Source organism: Pseudophryne corroboree, unplaced genomic scaffold (assembly GCF_028390025.1).
Source record: "Pseudophryne corroboree isolate aPseCor3 unplaced genomic scaffold, aPseCor3.hap2 scaffold_1198, whole genome shotgun sequence".
Classification (NCBI taxonomy): domain Eukaryota; kingdom Metazoa; phylum Chordata; class Amphibia; order Anura; family Myobatrachidae; genus Pseudophryne; species Pseudophryne corroboree.
The window spans coordinates 1-15,145 of record NW_026967823.1 but is presented as its reverse complement, the minus strand read 5'-3'; the positions used below and the strand labels follow the sequence as shown (position 1 = coordinate 15,145).

Below are 15,145 nucleotides of genomic sequence, written 5' to 3'. Positions count from 1 at the left end.
TACCTGTAGTTTGCATTGTGCATTGGAAGGCACAAAGTAAGCAGACGGGAGGAGAAGTCAGGATAGTGCACAAGGGTATAGAAGGGAGCGGCTGAAGAAAAGAGAAGTGGAAACAGACAGCAAACTAGGCTGGAGAGAGACCTGAGACAAAGAGATCTGAATTATACGAGAGCCGACCAGGGGAAACACAAATTATGCAGTCAAGTTTCCCACATTTGGGGAAATCGCAGGAGCAGCACACCCAGAGTGCAATGGGTGAGCCTTGCCCTGGGAGAAGCACCTTCATGATCATAGTATCTCACCTGGCAGGTAAGTAGGAGTTGGGCTAGAGCTGGGGAGGGTCGCTGCTCGGGTACCCCCCTGTCAAGTGAAGGAGATCCAACTGAGGCAGCACAAGGGAACTCTCGAAAGAAGAACAAGGCTAGAGGAAAATCTGAGACAAAGAAATCTGACTTTTACCAGAGCTGACCAGAGGAAAGCACAAACACAGTCCCCCACTACCACAAATAATGCAGTTGAGTTTCCCACATTTGGGGAAATCACAGGGGTCAGCATACCCAAAATGCAATGAATGAACCTCACCCTGGGAGAACAATCTTCATGACCATGGTATCTCCTATGCAAAATAAGTATGATTTGGAATAGGGCTGGGGAGGGCCGCTGCTCATGCACATCTCTGTCAAGTAAAGGAGATTCAACTGAGGCAGCACAAGGGAACTCTCATCTGGGGACAACAACTGCAGGGAGAACACATATTTTCAGATGAACATGGGAGGGCAGAAGGCTGCCTAATACTGAAGCACCCCCAAACAACAAACCAAATGCAACAACTAGTGCAAGCATTCCTGGGGGAAGTTCTGCAGAAGACGGATTTGCATACGGTGATGTCATACAAGCAGTGGGTCAAAGTTGGCTTCAACCCTCATCTGCATATGAAAAGAGAAAAGGGGCGTGCAGGGCATGGCGGCCTTTTGCGGTGCTTGGATGACCCCTAGTTCGCATTAAACACCTCCACCCTCCTTTGGTGTGGGGCTCATGTTGGCCATGCCCCATCCCCTGAAGCATTCAAGCAGATTTCTTGCAGCAGCTGGGCACTGTAACAGCTCCAGAGCTGCTCTGTAAGGCAAGTAAAAGGGTGTGGGCCCTGCAGCACTACCTGTAGTTTGCATTGTGCATTGGAAGGCACAAAGTAAGCAGACGGGAGGAGAAGTCAGGATAGTGCACAAGGGTATAGAAGGGAGCGGCTGAAGAAAAGAGAAGTGGAAACAGACAGCAAACTAGGCTGGAGAGAGACCTGAGACAAAGAGATCTGAATTATACGAGAGCCGACCAGGGGAAACACAAATTATGCAGTCAAGTTTCCCACATTTGGGGAAATCGCAGGGGCAGCACACCCAGAGTGCAATGGGTGAGCCTTGCCCTGGGAGAAGCACCTTCATGATCATAGTATCTCACCTGGCAGGTAAGTAGGAGTTGGGCTAGAGCTGGGGAGGGTCTCTGCTCGGGCACCCCCCTGTCAAGTGAAGGAGATCCAACTGAGGCAGCACAAGGGAACTCTCAAAAGAAGAACAAGGCTCTGAAACAAAGAAATCTGACTTTTACCAGAGCTGACCAGAGGAAAACACAAACACAGTCCCCCACTACCACAAATAAAGCAGTCGAGTTTCCCACATTTGGGGAAATCACAGGGGTCAGCATACCCAGAATGCAATGAATGAACCTCACCCTGGGAGAATAATCTTCATGACCATGGTATCTCCTATGCAAAATAAGTATGATTTGGGATAGAGCTGGGGAGGGCCGCTGCTCAGGCACATCTCTGTCAAGTTAAGGAGATTCAACTGAGGCAGTACAAGGGAACTCTCATCTAGGGACAACAACTGCAGGGAGAACACATATTTTCAGATGAACATGGGAGGGCAGACGGCTGCCTAATACTGAAGCACCCCCAAACAACAAACCAAATGCAACAACTAGTGCAAGCATTCCTGGGGGAAGGCCTGCCGCAGATGGATTTGCATATGGTGATGTCATCCAAGCAGTGGGTCAAAGTTGGCTTCAGCCCTCGTCTGCATATGAAAACAGAAAAGGGGCGTGCAGGGCATGGTGGCCTTTTGCTGCGCTTGTCTGACCCCTAGTTTGCATTAAACACCTCCACCCTTCTTCGGTGTGGGGCTCATGTTGGCTATGCCCCAGCCCCTGAAGCATTCAAGCTGATTTCTTGCAGCAGCTTGGCACTGCAACAGCTCCAGAGCTGCTCTGTAAGGCAAGTAAAAGGGTGTGGGCCCTGCAGCACTACCTGTAGTTTGCATTGTGCATTGGAAGGCACAAAGTAAGCAGACGGGAGGAGAAGTCAGGATAGTGCACAAGGGTATAGAAGGGAGCGGCTGAAGAAAAGAGAAGTGGAAACAGACAGCAAACTAGGCTGGAGAGAGACCTGAGACAAAGAGATCTGAATTATACGAGAGCCGACCAGGGGAAACACAAATTATGCAGTCAAGTTTCCCACATTTGGGGAAATCGCAGGAGCAGCACACCCAGAGTACAATGGGTGAGTCTTGCCCTGGGAGAAGCACCTTCATGATCATAGTATCTCACCTGGCAGGTAAGTAGGAGTTGGGCTAGAGCTGGGGAGGGTCGCTGCTCGGGTACCCCCCTGTAAAGTGAAGGAGATCCAACTGAGGCAGCACAAGGGAACTCTCGAAAGAAGAACAAGGCTAAAGGAAAATCTGAGACAAAGAAATCTGACTTTTACCAGAGCTGACCAGAGGAAAGCACAAACACAGTCTCCCACTACCACAAATAATGCAGTCAAGTTTCCCACATTTGGGGAAATCACAGGGGTCAGCATACCCAAAATGCAATGAATGAACCTCACCCTGGGAGAAAAATCTTCATGACCATGGTATCTCCTATGCAAAATAAGTATGATTTGGAATAGGGCTGGGGAGGGCCGCTGCTCATGCACATCTCTGTCAAGTAAAGGAGATTCAACTGAGGCAGCACAAGGGAACTCTCATCTTGGGACAACAACTGCAGGGAGAACATATATTTTCAGATGAACATGGGAGGGCAGAAGGCTGCCTAATACTGAAGCACCCCCAAACAACAAACCAAATGCAACAACTAGTGCAAGCATTCCTGGGGGAAGGCCTGCCGCAGATGGATTTGCATATGGTGATGTCATCCAAGCAGTGGGTCAAAGTTGGCTTCAACCCTCGTCTGCATATGAAAAGAGAAAAGGGGCGTGCAGGGCATGGTGGCCTTTTGCGGCGCTTGGCTGACCCCTAGTTTGCATTAAACACCTCCACCCTCCTTTGGTGTGGGGCTCATGTTGGCTATGCCCCAGCCCCTGAAGCATTCAAGCTGATTTCTTGCAGCAGCTGGGCACTGTAACAGCTCCAGAGCTGCTCTGTAAGGCAAGTAAAAGGGTCTGGGCCCTGCAGCACTACCTGTAGATCGCATTGTGCGTTGGAAGGCACAAAGTAAGCAGACAGGAGGAGAAGTCAGGATAGTGCGCAAGGGCATAGAAGGGAGCGGCTCAAGAAAAGAGAAGTGGAAACAGACAGCAAACTAGGCTGGAGAGAGACCTGAGACAAAGAGATCTGAATTATACGAGAGCCGACCAGGGGAAACACAAATTATGCAGTCAAGTTTCCCACATTTGGGGAAATCGCAGGGGCAGCACACCCAGAGTGCAATGGGTGAGCCTTGCCCTGGGAGAAGCACCTTCATGATCATAGTATCTCACCTGGCAGGTAAGTAGGAGTTGGGCTAGAGCTGGGGAGGGTCGCTGTTCGGGCACCCCCCTGTCAAGTGAAAGAGATCCAACTGAGGCAGCACAAGGGAACTCTCGAAAGAAGAACAAGGCTAGAGGAAGATCTGAGACAAAGAAATCTGACTTTTTCCAGAGCTGACCAGAGGAAAGCACAAACACAGTCCCCCACTACCACAAATAATGCAGTCGAGTTTCCCACATTTGGGGAAATCACAGGGGTCAGCATACCCAGAATGCAATGAATGAACCTCACCTTGGGAGAACAATCTTCATGACCATGGTATCGCCTATGCAAAATAAGTATGATTTGGGATAGGGCTGGGGAGGGCCGCTGCTCAGGCACATCTCTGTCAAGTAAAGGAGATTCAACTGAGGCAGCACAAGGGAACTCTCATCTGGGGACAACAACTGCAGGGAGAACACATATTTTCAGATGAACATGTGAGGGCAGAAGGCTGCCTAATACTGAAGCACCCCCAAACAACAAACCAAATGCAACAACTAGTGCAAGCATTCCTGGGGGAAGGCCTGCAGCAGATGGATTTGCATATGGTGATGTCATCCAAGCAGTGGGTCAAAGTTGGCTTCAACCCTCGTCTGCATATGAAAAGAGAAAAGGGGCGTGCAGGGCATGGCGGCCTTTTGCAGCACTTGGATGACCCCTAGTTCGCATTACACACCTCCACCCTCCTTCGGTGTGGGGCTCATGTTGGCTATGCCCCAGCCCCTGAAGCATTCAAGCTGATTTCTTGCAGCAGCTGGGCACTGTAACTGCTCCAGAGCTACTCTGTAAGGCAAGTAAAAGGGTGTGGGCCCTGCAGCACTACCTGTAGTTCGCATTGTGCGTTGGAAGGCACGAAGTAAGCAGACGGGAGAAGTCAGGATAGTGCGCAAGGGCATAGAAGGGAGCGGCTCAAGAAAAGAGAAGTGGAAACAGACAGCAAACTAGGCTGGAGAGAGACCTGAGACAAAGAGATCTGAATTATACGAGAGCCGACGAGGGGAAACACAAATTATGCAGTCACGTTTCCCACATTTGGGGAAATCGCAGGAGCAGCACACCCAGAGTGCAATGGTTGAGCCTTGCCCTGGGAGAAGCACCTTCATGATCATAGTATCTCACCTGGCAGGTAAGTAGGAGTTGGGCTAGAGCTGGGGAGGGTCGCTGCTCGGGTTCCCCCCTGTGAAGTGAAGGAGATCCAACTGAGGCAGCACCAGGGAACTCTCGAAAGAAGAACAAGGCTAGAGGAAGATCTGAGACAAAGAAATCTGACTTTTACCAGAGCTGACCAGAGGAAAGCACAAACACAGTCTCCCACTACCACAAATAATGCAGTCAAGTTTCCCACATTTGGGGAAATCACAGGGGTCAGCATACCCAAAATGCAATGAATGAACCTCACCCTGGGAGAAAAATCTTCATGACCATGGTATCTCCTATGCAAAATAAGTATGATTTGGAATAGGGCTGGGGAGGGCCGCTGCTCATGCACATCTCTGTCAAGTAAAGGAGATTCAACTGAGGCAGCACAAGGGAACTCTCATCTTGGGACAACAACTGCAGGGAGAACATATATTTTCAGATGAACATGGGAGGGCAGAGGACTGCCTAATACTGAAGCACCCCCAAACAACAAACCAAATGCAACAACTAGTGCAAGCATTCCTGGGGGAAGGCCTGCCGCAGATGGATTTGCATATGGTGATGTCATCCAAGCAGTGGGTCAAAGTTGGCTTCAACCCTCGTCTGCATATGAAAAGAGAAAAGGGGCGTGCAGGGCATGGTGGCCTTTTGCGGCGCTTGGCTGACCCCTAGTTTGCATTAAACACCTCCACCCTCCTTTGGTGTGGGGCTCATGTTGGCTATGCCCCAGCCCCTGAAGCATTCAAGCTGATTTCTTGCAGCAGCTGGGCACTGTAACAGCTCCAGAGCTGCTCTGTAAGGCAAGTAAAAGGGTGTGGGCCCTGCAGCACTACCTGTAGTTCGCATTGTGCGTTGGAAGGCACAAAGTAAGCAGACAGGAGGAGAAGTCAGGATAGTGCGCAAGGGCATAGAAGTAAGCGGCTCAAGAAAAGAGAAGTGGAAACAGACAGCAAACTAGGCTGGAGAGAGACCTGAGACAAAGAGATCTGAATTATACGAGAGCCGACCAGGGGAAACACAAATTATACAGTCAAGTTTCCCACATTTGGGGAAATCGCAGGAGCAGCACACCCAGAGTGCAATGGGTTAGCCTTGCCCTGGGAGAAGCACCTTCATGATCATAGTATCTCACCTGGCAGGTAAGTAGGAGTTGGGCTAGAGCTGGGGAGGGTCGCTGCTAGGGTACCCCCCTGTAAAGTGAAGGAGATCCAATTAAGGCAGCACAAGGGAACTCTCGAAAGAAGAACAAGGCTAGAGGAAAATCTGAGACAAAGAAATCTGACTTTTACCAGAGCTGACCAGAGGAAAGCACAAACACAGTCCCCCACTACCACAAATAATGCAGTTGAGTTTCCCACATTTGGGGAAATCACAGGGGTCAGCATACCCAAAATGCAATGAATGAACCTCACCCTGGGAGAAAAATCTTCATGACCATGGTATCTCCTATGCAAAATATGTATGATTTGGAATAGGGCTGGGGAGGGCCGCTGCTCATGCACATCTCTGTCAAGTAAAGGAGATTTAACTGAGGCAGCACAAGGGAACTCTCATCTGGGGACAACAACTGCAGGGAGAACACATATTTTCAGATGAACATGGGAGGGCAGAAGGCTGCCTAATACTGAAGCACCCCCAAACAACAAACCAAATGCAACAACTAGTGCAAGCATTCCTGGGGGAAGTTCTGCAGAAGACGGATTTGCATACGGTGATGTCATCCAAGCAGTGGGTCAAAGTTGGCTTCAACCCTCATCTGCATATGAAAAGAGAAAAGGGGCGTGCAGGGCATGGCGGCCTTTTGCGGTGCTTGGATGACCCCTAGTTCGCATTAAACACCTCCACCCTCCTTTGGTGTGGGGCTCATGTTGGCCATGCCCCATCCCCTGGAGCATTCAAGCTGATTTCTTGCAGCAGCTGGGCACTGTAACAGCTCCAGAGCTGCTCTGTAAGGCAAGTAAAAGGGTGTGGGCCCTGCAGCACTACCTGTAGTTTGCATTGTGCATTGGAAGGCACAAAGTAAGCAGACGGGAGGAGAAGTCAGGATAGTGCACAAGGGTATAGAAGGGAGCGGCTGAAGAAAAGAGAAGTGGAAACAGACAGCAAACTAGGCTGGAGAGAGACCTGAGACAAAGAGATCTGAATTATACGAGAGCCGACCAAGGGAAACACAAATTATGCAGTCAAGTTTCCCACATTTGGGGAAATCGCAGGGGCAGCACACCCAGAGTGCAATGGGTGAGCCTTGCCCTGGGAGAAGCACCTTCATGATCATAGTATCTCACCTGGCAGGTAAGTAGGAGTTGGGCTAGAGCTGGGGAGGGTCGCTGTTCGGGCACCCCCCTGTCAAGTGAAAGAGATCCAACTGAGGCAGCACAAGGGAACTCTCGAAAGAAGAACAAGGCTAGAGGAAGATCTGAGACAAAGAAATCTGACTTTTTCCAGAGCTGGCCAGAGGAAAGCACAAACACAGTCCCCCACTACCACAAATAATGCAGTCGAGTTTCCCACATTTGGGGAAATCACAGGGGTCAGCATACCCAGAATGCAATGAATGAACCTCACCCTGGGAGAACAATCTTCATGACCATGGTATCGCCTATGCAAAATAAGTATGATTTGGGATAGGGCTGGGGAGGGCCGCTGCTCAGGCACATCTCTGTCAAGTAAAGGAGATTCAACTGAGGCAGCACAAGGGAACTCTCATCTGGGGACAACAACTGCAGGGAGAACACATATTTTCAGATGAACATGTGAGGGCAGAAGGCTGCCTAATACTGAAGCACTCCCAAACAACAAACCAAATGCAACAACTAGTGCAAGCATTCCTGGGGGAAGGCCTGCAGCAGATGGATTTGCATATGGTGATGTCATCCAAGCAGTGGGTCAAAGTTGGCTTCAACCCTCGTCTGCATATGAAAAGAGAAAAGGGGCGTGCAGGGCATGGCGGCCTTTTGCAGCGCTTGGATGACCCCTAGTTTGCATTACACACCTCCTCCCTCCTTCGGTGTGGGGCTCATGTTGGCTATGCCCCAGCCCCTGAAGCATTAAAGCTGATTTCTTGCAGCAGCTGGGCACTGTAACTGCTCCAGAGCTACTCTGTAAGGCAAGTAAAAGGGTGTGGGCCCTGCAGCACTACCTGTAGTTCGCATTGTGCGTTGGAAGGCACGAAGTAAGCAGACGGGAGAAGTCAGGATAGTGCGCAAGGGCATAGAAGGGAGCGGCTCAAGAAAAGAGAAGTGGAAACAGACAGCAAACTAGGCTGGAGAGAGACCTGAGACAAAGAGATCTGAATTATACGAGAGCCGACGAGGGGAAACACAAATTATGCAGTCAAGTTTCCCACATTTGGGGAAATCGCAGGAGCAGCACACCCAGAGTGCAATGGTTGAGCCTTGCCCTGGGAGAAGCACCTTCATGATCATAGTATCTCACCTGGCAGGTAAGTAGGAGTTGGGCTAGAGCTGGGGAGGGTCGCTGCTCGGGTTCCCCCCTGTGAAGTGAAGGAGATCCAACTGAAGCAGCACCAGGGAACTCTCGAAAGAAGAACAAGGCTAGAGGAAGATCTGAGACAAAGAAATCTGACTTTTACCAGAGCTGACCAGAGGAAAGCACAAACACAGTCCCCCACTACCACAAATAATGCAGTCGAGTTTCCCACATTTGGGAAAATCACAGGGGTCAGCATACCCAGAATGCAATGAATGAACCTAACCCTGGGAGAACAATCTTCATGACCATGGTATCTCCTATGCAAAATAAGTATGATTTGGGATAGGGCTGGTGAGGGCCGCTGCTCAGGCACATCTCTGTCAAGTAAAGGAGATTCAACTGAGGCAGCACAAGGGAACTCTCATCTGGGGACAACAACTGCAGGGAGACCACATCTTTTCAGATGAACATGGGAGGGCGGAAGGCTGCCTAATACTGAAGCACCATCAAATATCAAACCATGGCCCTCATTCCGAGTTGATCGCTCGCAAGGCGATTTTAGCAGAGTTACACACGCTAAGCCGCCGCCTACTGGGAGTGAATCTTAGCTTCTTAAAATTGCGACCGATGTATTCGCAATATTGCGATTACAAACTACTTAGCAGTTTCAGAGTAGCTTCAGACTTACTCTGCATCTGCGATCAGTTCAGTGCTTGTCGTTCCTGGTTTGACGTCACAAACACTCCCAGAGTTCGCCCAGACACTCCCCCGTTTCTCCGGCCACTCCTGCGTTTTTTCCGGAAACTGTAGCGTTTTTTCCCACACGCCCATAAAACGGCCTGTTTCCGCCCAGTAACACCCATTTCCTGTCAATCACATTACGATCGCCGGAGCGAAGAAAAATCCGTGAGTAAAAATACTTTCTTCATTGTAAAATTACTTGGCGCAGTCGCAGTGCGAATATTGCGCATGCGTACTAAGCAGAATTTCACTGCGATGCGATGAAATTTACAGAGCGAACGACTCGGAATGAGGGCCCATATGCAACAACTAGTACAAGCACTCCTGGGGGAAGGTCTGCAGCAGACGGATTTGCATACGGTGATGTAAATCCAAGCAGTGGGCCAAAGTTGACTGGAACCCTCATCTGCATATGAAAAGAGAAAAGGGGCATGCAGGGCATGGCGGCCTTTTGCAGTGCTTGGATGACCCCTAGTTCGCATTAAACACCCCCACCCTCCTTTGGTGTGGGGCTCATGTTGGCCATGCCCCATCCCCTGATGCATTCAAGCTGATTTCTTGCAGCAGCTGGGCACTGTAACAGCTCCAGAGCTGTTCTGTAAGGCAAGTAAAAGTGTGTGGGCCCTGCAGCACCACCTGTTGTTCGCATTGTGCGTTGGAAGGCACAAATTAAGCAGACGGGAGGAGAAGTCAGGATAGTGCGCAAGGGCATTCTTTTCTCTTAGTCCGGGGGCAAGGCTTCAAAATGGGGTCTGCAACGGAGGAGACACAGGGGGCGTGGTCACAGCAGCTTTTCTCTACAGTCTGCACCAGCAGGAGCCTACACCATTTTTTATGATCACGCTGAACTGCAGTGCGACTGCAATTACAGCATGGTCAAGAAGGGAGGCGTCATGCTGGGTGGCCATGCCCTGTCACTGTGCAGGAGCCAGCACCGCTCACACACTAGTCCCCGGGTGCAGCCCCCAACCCCCGGGACACCCGGAGCAACAAAATGTAGATTCAGGCCACCAGGCCACGCCCCTACCTATGAAACCATGCCTCCTTTTTACCATTGCGCTGTTTATCTGCGCGCACTGCATTACAATCTCCCTCGCCACCTCTCTGGGTGTCACCAGTGATAGTGACACCTCTGCCATGCTTGTAGCAGCTGGTCCTAAGATCTACGCCTCAAGCCCTGAGTGTTTGCCCTTGTGACTTGTTGATCATCATAGCGAAGCAGATGCTTACAGAAAACTGCAGGGGCTTAGATTGAAAATAAAAACAATTGATGGGTATAAGGTAGAGAGGAGTGGGTTCGGTTCTCCGAGAACCGAATTCCCCACGAACTCCACGTGGTTTACATTGGTCCGAGGCAGGCTCGGTTGTTCCTGCCTGACTCGGAAAACCTGAACAAGGGAAAATGTCATCATCCCGCTGTCAGATTCTCGTGAGATTCGGATTCCATATAAAGAGCTGCGCGTTGCTGCCATTTTTACTCGTGCATTGAAGAGAGAGCGGAGAGGACGTGGCTATGTTTTCTCAGTGGAAATCTCAATATCAGTGCTCAGTATCAGTGGTTACTTATTGCTGCTCAGTAATACTAGTAGTGTGTCTCTCCTGCTCAGTGTCAGTTCTCAGTAGTATCCTCATCAGTGCTCAGTATCACTGCTCATTGTCTTGTGCTGCATTGTGGTGCTCAGCATACTACAGTACATTACTAATAGTCCAGTGCTGCATCTTGCTGCTCAGTGTCAGTTCTAGTATCCTCATCAGTGCTCACTATCACTGCTCATTGCATTGTGGTGTTCTGTATACTACAGTAACATAGTAATATAGTATATATAGAGGAGCGGGTTCGGTTCTCCGAGAACCGAATTCCCGACGAACTCCACGTGGTTTACACTGGTCCGAGGCAGGCTCGGTTGTTCCTGCCTGACTCGGAAAACCTGAACAAGGGAAAATGTCATCATCCCGCTGTCGGATTCTCGCGAGATTCGGATTCCATATAAAGAGCTGCGCGTTGCCGCCATTTTTACTCGTGCATTGAAGAGAGAGCGGAGAGGACGTGGCTATGTTCTCTCAGTGGAAATCTCAATATCAGTGCTCAGTATCAGTGGTTACTTATTGCTGCTCAGTAATACTAGTAGTGTGTCTCTCCTGCTCAGTGTCAGTTCTCAGTAGTATCCTCATCAGTGCTCAGTATCACTGCTCATTGTCTTGTGCTGCATTGTGGTGCTCAGCATACTACAGTACATTACTAATAGTCCAGTGCTGCATCTTGCTGCTCAGTGTCAGTTCTAGTATCCTCATCAGTGCTCACTATCACTGCTCATTACATTGTGGTGTTCTGTATACTACAGTAACATAGTAATATAGTAACATATGGTAACATAGTTTTTGAGGTTGAATAGAGGCAAATTGCCCATCGTGTTCAACCTGTTTTAAGTTGTGATGATTCTACATACTTGCTGAATAATGTTTTATGACTAGTTAGCTACTATAACTCATGTTACCCCCGGATTAACCATGTTGATATTTTAAGTATTATAACCTTGGATAGCTTTTTCATTCAGAAATGTATCCATTCCTTTTTTAAATCCAATTACAGAGTCCGCCATTACCACCTTCCCTGGCAGGGAATTCCACATCCTGATTGCCCTAACAGTGAAGATCATAGTATCTCACCTGGCAGGTAAGTAGGAGTTGGGCTAGAGCTGTGGAGGATTGCTGCTCGGGCACCCCCTGTCAAGTGAAGGAGATCCAACTGAGGCAGCACAAGGGAACTCTCGAAAGAAGAACAAGGCTAGAGGAAGATCTGAGACAAAGAAATCTGACTTTTACCAGAGCTGACCAGAGGAAAGCACAAACACAGTCCCCCACTACCACAAATAATGCAGTCGAGTTTCCCACATTTGGGGAAATCACAGGGGTCAGCATACCCAGAGTGCAATGAATGAACCTCACCCTGGGAGAACAATCTTCATGACCATGGTATCTCCTATGCAAAATAAGTATGATTTGGGATAGGGCTGGGGAGGGCCGCTGCTCAGGCACATCTCTGTCAAGTAAAGGAGATTCAACTGAGGCAGCACAAGGGAACTCTCATCTGGGGACAACAACTGCAGGGAGAACACATATTTTCAGATGAACATGGGAGGGCAGAAGGCTGCCTAATACTGAAGCACCCCCAAACAACAAACCAAATGCAACTACTAGTGCAAGCATTCCTGGGGGAAGGCCTGCAGCAGACGGATTTGCATATGGTGATGTCATCCAAGCAGTGGGTCAAAGTTGGCTTCAACCCTCGTCTGCATATGAAAATAAAAAAGGGGTGTGCAGGGCATGGCTGCCTTTTGCGGCGCTTGGATGACCCCTAGTTCGCATTAAACACCTCCACCCTCCTTCGGTGTGGGGCTCATGTTGGCTATGCCCCAGCCCCTGAAGCATTCAAGCTGATTTCTTGCAGCAGCTGGGCACTGTAACAGCTCCAGAGCTGCTCTGTAAAGCAAGTAAAAGGGTGTGGGCCCTGCAGCACTACCTGTAGTTTGCATTGTGCGTTGGAAGGCACAAAGTAAGCAGACGGGGAAGTCAGGATAGTGCACAAGGGCATAGAAGGGAGCGGCTGAAGAAAAGAGAAGTGGAAACAGACAGCAAACTAGGCTGGAGAGAGACCTGAGACAAAGAGATCTGAATTATACGAGAGCCGACCAGGGGAAACACAAATTATGCAGTCAAGTTTCCCACATTTGGGGAAATCGCAGGGGCAGCACACCCAGAGTGCAATGGGTGAGCCTTGCCCTGGGAGAAGCACCTTCATGATCATAGTATCTCACCTGGCAGGTAAGTAGGAGTTGGGCTAGAGCTGGGGAGGGTCTCTGCTCGGGCACCCCCCTGTCAAGTGAAGGAGATCCAACTGAGGCAGCACAAGGGAACTCTCAAAAGAAGAACAAGGCTCTGAAACAAAGAAATCTGACTTTTACCAGAGCTGACCAGAGGAAAACACAAACACAGTCCCCCACTACCACAAATAAAGCAGTCGAGTTTCCCACATTTGGGGAAATCACAGGGGTCAGCATACCCAGAATGCAATGAATGAACCTCACCCTGGGAGAATAATCTTCATGACCATGGTATCTCCTATGCAAAATAAGTATGATTTGGGATAGAGCTGGGGAGGGCCGCTGCTCAGGCACATCTCTGTCAAGTTAAGGAGATTCAACTGAGGCAGCACAAGGGAACTCTCATCTAGGGACAACAACTGCAGGGAGAACACATATTTTCAGATGAACATGGGAGGGCAGAAGGCTGCCTAATACTGAAGCACCCCCAAACAACAAACCAAATGCAACAACTAGTGCAAGCATTCCTGGGGGAAGGCCTGCCGCAGATGGATTTGCATATGGTGATGTCATCCAAGCAGTGGGTCAAAGTTGGCTTCAACCCTAGTCTGCATATGAAAACAGAAAAGGGGCGTGCAGCGCATGGTGGCCTTTTGCTGCGCTTGTCTGACCCCTAGTTTGCATTAAACACCTCCACCCTCCTTCGGTGTGGGGCTCATGTTGGCTATGCCCCAGCCCCTGAAGCATTCAAGCTGATTTCTTGCAGCAGCTTGGCACTGCAACAGCTCCAGAGCTGCTCTGTAAGGCAAGTAAAAGGGTGTGGGCCCTGCAGCACTACCTGTAGTTTGCATTGTGCATTGGAAGGCACAAAGTAAGCAGACGGGAGGAGAAGTCAGGATAGTGCACAAGGGTATAGAAGGGAGCGGCTGAAGAAAAGAGAAGTGGAAACAGACAGCAAACTAGGCTGGAGAGAGACCTGAGACAAAGAGATCTGAATTATACGAGAGCCGACCAGGGGAAACACAAATTATGCAGTCAAGTTTCCCACATTTGGGGAAATCGCAGGAGCAGCACACCCAGAGTACAATGGGTGAGCCTTGCCCTGGGAGAAGCACCTTCATGATCATAGTATCTCACCTGGCAGGAAAGTAGGAGTTGGGCTAGAGCTGGGGAGGGTCGCTGCTCGGGCACCCCCCTGTAAAGTGAAGGAGATCCAACTGAGGCAGCACAAGGGAACTCTCGAAAGAAGAACAAGGCTAAAGGAAAATCTGAGACAAAGAAATCTGACTTTTACCAGAGCTGACCAGAGGAAAGCACAAACACAGTCTCCCACTACCACAAATAATGCAGTCAAGTTTCCCACATTTGGGGAAATCACAGGGGTCAGCATACCCAAAATGCAATGAATGAACCTCACCCTGGGAGAAAAATCTTCATGACCATGGTATCTCCTATGCAAAATAAGTATGATTTGGAATAGGGCTGGGGAGGGCCGCTGCTCATGCACATCTCTGTCAAGTAAAGGAGATTCAACTGAGGCAGCACAAGGGAACTCTCATCTTGGGACAACAACTGCAGGGAGAACATATATTTTCAGATGAACATGGGAGGGCAGAAGGCTGCCTAATACTGAAGCACCCCCAAACAACAAACCAAATGCAACAACTAGTGCAAGCATTCCTGGGGGAAGGCCTGCCGCAGAGGGATTTGCATATGGTGATGTCATCCAAGCAGTGGGTCAAAGTTGGCTTCAACCCTCGTCTGCATATGAAAAGAGAAAAGGGGCGTGCAGGGCATGGTGGCCTTTTGCGGCGCTTGGCTGACACCTAGTTTGCATTAAACACCTCCACCCTCCTTTGGTGTGGGGCTCATGTTGGCTATGCCCCAGCCCCTGAAGCATTCAAGCTGATTTCTTGCAGCAGCTGGGCACTGTAACAGCTCCAGAGCTGTTCTGTAAGGCAAGTAAAAGGGTCTGGGCCCTGCAGCACTACCTGTAGATCGCATTGTGCGTTGGAAGGCACAAAGTAAGCAGACAGGAGGAGAAGTCAGGATAGTGCGCAAGGGCATAGAAGGGAGCGGCTCAAGAAAAGAGAAGTGGAAACAGACAGCAAACTAGGCTGGAGAGAGACCTGAGACAAAGAGATCTGAATTATACGAGAGCCGACCAGGGGAAACACAAATTATGCAGTCAAGTTTCCCACATTTGGGGAAATCGCAGGGGCAGCACAC

The 15,145-nt window shown here is 49.7% G+C and overlaps 19 non-coding genes and 2 pseudogenes across 19 annotated transcripts; all 21 read right to left on the bottom strand.

Moving 5' to 3' along the window:
- Positions 1 to 154: 154 nt before the first annotated feature.
- Positions 155 to 317, bottom strand: LOC134991073 (U1 spliceosomal RNA). Its single transcript, XR_010195523.1, has one exon. It is a non-coding gene; the product is annotated as a U1 spliceosomal RNA (small nuclear RNA).
- A 152-nt stretch (positions 318 to 469) lies between these two features.
- Positions 470 to 633, bottom strand: LOC134991050 (U1 spliceosomal RNA). The gene has a single exon (XR_010195500.1). It is a non-coding gene; the product is annotated as a U1 spliceosomal RNA (small nuclear RNA).
- A 674-nt stretch (positions 634 to 1,307) lies between these two features.
- Positions 1,308 to 1,470, bottom strand: LOC134991067 (U1 spliceosomal RNA). Its single transcript, XR_010195517.1, has one exon. It is a non-coding gene; the product is annotated as a U1 spliceosomal RNA (small nuclear RNA).
- Positions 1,471 to 1,612: 142 nt separating this feature from the next.
- LOC134991054 (U1 spliceosomal RNA) lies at positions 1,613 to 1,776 on the bottom strand. Its single transcript, XR_010195504.1, has one exon. It is a non-coding gene; the product is annotated as a U1 spliceosomal RNA (small nuclear RNA).
- Positions 1,777 to 2,450: 674 nt separating this feature from the next.
- Positions 2,451 to 2,613, bottom strand: LOC134991027 (U1 spliceosomal RNA). Its single transcript, XR_010195482.1, has one exon. It is a non-coding gene; the product is annotated as a U1 spliceosomal RNA (small nuclear RNA).
- A 152-nt stretch (positions 2,614 to 2,765) lies between these two features.
- Positions 2,766 to 2,929, bottom strand: LOC134991062 (U1 spliceosomal RNA). Its single transcript, XR_010195512.1, has one exon. It is a non-coding gene; the product is annotated as a U1 spliceosomal RNA (small nuclear RNA).
- A 674-nt stretch (positions 2,930 to 3,603) lies between these two features.
- On the bottom strand, positions 3,604 to 3,766 carry LOC134991066 (U1 spliceosomal RNA). The gene has a single exon (XR_010195516.1). It is a non-coding gene; the product is annotated as a U1 spliceosomal RNA (small nuclear RNA).
- A 152-nt stretch (positions 3,767 to 3,918) lies between these two features.
- On the bottom strand, positions 3,919 to 4,082 carry LOC134991058 (U1 spliceosomal RNA). The gene has a single exon (XR_010195508.1). It is a non-coding gene; the product is annotated as a U1 spliceosomal RNA (small nuclear RNA).
- Positions 4,083 to 4,780: 698 nt separating this feature from the next.
- LOC134991028 (U1 spliceosomal RNA) lies at positions 4,781 to 4,916 on the bottom strand (annotated as a pseudogene).
- A 152-nt stretch (positions 4,917 to 5,068) lies between these two features.
- Positions 5,069 to 5,232, bottom strand: LOC134991060 (U1 spliceosomal RNA). The gene has a single exon (XR_010195510.1). It is a non-coding gene; the product is annotated as a U1 spliceosomal RNA (small nuclear RNA).
- A 674-nt stretch (positions 5,233 to 5,906) lies between these two features.
- LOC134991079 (U1 spliceosomal RNA) lies at positions 5,907 to 6,069 on the bottom strand. The gene has a single exon (XR_010195529.1). It is a non-coding gene; the product is annotated as a U1 spliceosomal RNA (small nuclear RNA).
- A 152-nt stretch (positions 6,070 to 6,221) lies between these two features.
- LOC134991049 (U1 spliceosomal RNA) lies at positions 6,222 to 6,385 on the bottom strand. The gene has a single exon (XR_010195499.1). It is a non-coding gene; the product is annotated as a U1 spliceosomal RNA (small nuclear RNA).
- Positions 6,386 to 7,059: 674 nt separating this feature from the next.
- Positions 7,060 to 7,222, bottom strand: LOC134991076 (U1 spliceosomal RNA). The gene has a single exon (XR_010195526.1). It is a non-coding gene; the product is annotated as a U1 spliceosomal RNA (small nuclear RNA).
- Positions 7,223 to 7,374: 152 nt separating this feature from the next.
- LOC134991051 (U1 spliceosomal RNA) lies at positions 7,375 to 7,538 on the bottom strand. Its single transcript, XR_010195501.1, has one exon. It is a non-coding gene; the product is annotated as a U1 spliceosomal RNA (small nuclear RNA).
- Positions 7,539 to 8,236: 698 nt separating this feature from the next.
- Positions 8,237 to 8,372, bottom strand: LOC134991084 (U1 spliceosomal RNA; annotated as a pseudogene).
- Positions 8,373 to 8,524: 152 nt separating this feature from the next.
- LOC134991047 (U1 spliceosomal RNA) lies at positions 8,525 to 8,688 on the bottom strand. The gene has a single exon (XR_010195497.1). It is a non-coding gene; the product is annotated as a U1 spliceosomal RNA (small nuclear RNA).
- Positions 8,689 to 11,928: 3,240 nt separating this feature from the next.
- LOC134991024 (U1 spliceosomal RNA) lies at positions 11,929 to 12,092 on the bottom strand. The gene has a single exon (XR_010195479.1). It is a non-coding gene; the product is annotated as a U1 spliceosomal RNA (small nuclear RNA).
- Positions 12,093 to 12,762: 670 nt separating this feature from the next.
- Positions 12,763 to 12,925, bottom strand: LOC134991065 (U1 spliceosomal RNA). The gene has a single exon (XR_010195515.1). It is a non-coding gene; the product is annotated as a U1 spliceosomal RNA (small nuclear RNA).
- A 142-nt stretch (positions 12,926 to 13,067) lies between these two features.
- Positions 13,068 to 13,231, bottom strand: LOC134991053 (U1 spliceosomal RNA). Its single transcript, XR_010195503.1, has one exon. It is a non-coding gene; the product is annotated as a U1 spliceosomal RNA (small nuclear RNA).
- Positions 13,232 to 13,905: 674 nt separating this feature from the next.
- Positions 13,906 to 14,068, bottom strand: LOC134991025 (U1 spliceosomal RNA). Its single transcript, XR_010195480.1, has one exon. It is a non-coding gene; the product is annotated as a U1 spliceosomal RNA (small nuclear RNA).
- Positions 14,069 to 14,220: 152 nt separating this feature from the next.
- LOC134991059 (U1 spliceosomal RNA) lies at positions 14,221 to 14,384 on the bottom strand. The gene has a single exon (XR_010195509.1). It is a non-coding gene; the product is annotated as a U1 spliceosomal RNA (small nuclear RNA).
- Between the last annotated feature and the right edge of the window lie 761 nt (positions 14,385 to 15,145).